The sequence below is a fragment of the Triturus cristatus genome, chromosome 10 (assembly GCF_964204655.1).
Source record: "Triturus cristatus chromosome 10, aTriCri1.1, whole genome shotgun sequence".
In the NCBI taxonomy this organism is placed as follows: domain Eukaryota; kingdom Metazoa; phylum Chordata; class Amphibia; order Caudata; family Salamandridae; genus Triturus; species Triturus cristatus.
In genome coordinates, this window is record NC_140593.1 from 900192254 (window position 1) to 900194358 (window position 2105).

Sequence of the window (2105 nt, forward strand, 5' to 3'; positions counted from 1 at the left end):
CTAGATGTTTGTCCAGGAAAACATACTTTGATTCTAAGAAAACTGTTAAAGGTCTCTGTTGGTGATTTAGTTGTCATCAGGCAACCTGGTACTAAGGTTAAGTTTTCCAAGCCCGTATGAGTTATCAAAGTTTTCAAAAATGCTGTCAGAACTCAGGATCACAGGGTTTGGAATTTGAACAGAGTTTCTGTGTACAAAGGGGGTGAGTTCTGTGATCAACATGTAACTTCAAAGGATGCTGATGATGTCTCTGTTTCCTCTCGCATTTCTTCTAGGAATTTAAAAGACCAAGTTATTTAAAGACTTTGTATCCTAATTTTTTAATTGTTCCATTGTTTCCATTCTTCTCTCTCATGTATTATATTTGGTTTTTTTTCTCTTCTGTTAATGGGGGAAGGTGTGTGGCATGTTGCAACATGCTCCTCTGCTTATGTCATAGTTTGCTGTCACTAGGAGTTCTGTGAGGACTCTTGATCTCCCAGGTGATGGAATGTATTGTTTGAATGTTGGAGAGCAGTTACCGCTTTTGGATGTGGAGCTGTGGATGGGTTTCTTCTTCCTACCAATAAACCTGGATTTTTTTAAACAATCTGCCAATGGAGTGATTCTTCCATCCTCATCAGGATCCTACAACAACCTTTTCAATTTCAATGGTAATGAATGCTGTATGCTTTTGTTCTACGTTTTATTATCACTTACACCACAGCTACTGTCTCACACCGGCCCTCTTCATCTTCTCATGAATCTCTTTAATTAAATTTCAGCTGTTACTGCCCTACTGAGTAACTCTTCCATGTCCCTCCTGCGTTTGACTCACTGTTGACACCTGCCATTATCTCACGTCGGTTTGAAGGTTACCTAATCAAGCGGGTCTCGCCTCTGAACATTCTTGTCCCTGGGACCACAGAGACCACGTCGCCACAACTTACTAGATAAGGGAATAACCAGACCCTGTAGTTTTATGCATCCTTGCTGCTTAGCCCCAGGCCCAAATTATTTGACTGCTTGACCAAGTTGGCAGCACGTAACCGGTTACGCTACCCCATCTGTAATTGCTCGCCCCATATGCTGATTACCTTAACCCCCTGGCTAACTCTCGGGTCCCTTTTGACTTTGATGTACATAGTCTTTCAACTTAACTATCCCCTTGTTTAGCGGTTTGGTAGGGCTCACATAGACACCATTCTACTCTGGCTCTTCTATTCATAATCGGGCCTACACTCACACCCACCTTACTAGGAGGATGTGTACAAATTCCCAGCTTTGGCATATTATTGATATCTTACACCCTGTTGTATTTCAGGCTATAGGACCCCAAACAGGAAACCATGGTAAGCTCTATGTTTTTCACCACAGCATTCTTCTTTTCTAATGAGAGTGATGACTCTGTTCCCCTTTTGGGTTCTCTTGGACAGGAGCAGTGTAACTCAACTGTGTTATTTGGGTGTGTCCGAAAAATGAACTCTTGGATTTATTAGCTCATTGAGGTTGTGTGTCTCTCGTGCTCTGAACAAGTCTTGACTTAACTATGTTACGACCTAACTGGAACGCTCCCAAGTTTGTCAAAAGGATATACTTGATGCCTGATGTGCGACTCTCTCCTTGAACATGTTTTGTATTAGAACTGTGATGTATCTAACTGCTTTGCTGATGACGCTGCTAATGTAAGACTGAATTGCGGACATGCCGCCCACTGGGATAAATGTCCGTACCCTGCACTACCTTGTTATTTTGAGTTAGTCTGATACATATTACGATTAGGGCTGCTGGTTTTATGGCATTTATTTTTTTGCCATTTCTGTCTGTATGTATCCAAATTTATTTTTTGCTAATTTTATCTGTATTTATCCATATTTATTTTGGGTTTTGAGGCAAAATTAAGATGAAATTAGCATATTTCCACATTTACCCAATAAATATGCACTTATGCTTGAATGTCTGCTAGGTTTCAGTGCTGTGAGCACCCGCAGAAGATAAATCTCTGCACTTATATGAAAAAATGCAAAATTCAGTATCAACCTTGTGCATATCTACTGCTGTTAAAGCCGCTTTACTAAAATTCCATACTTTTTAAATCCCTTATCTATCAATCCACACATCTATTG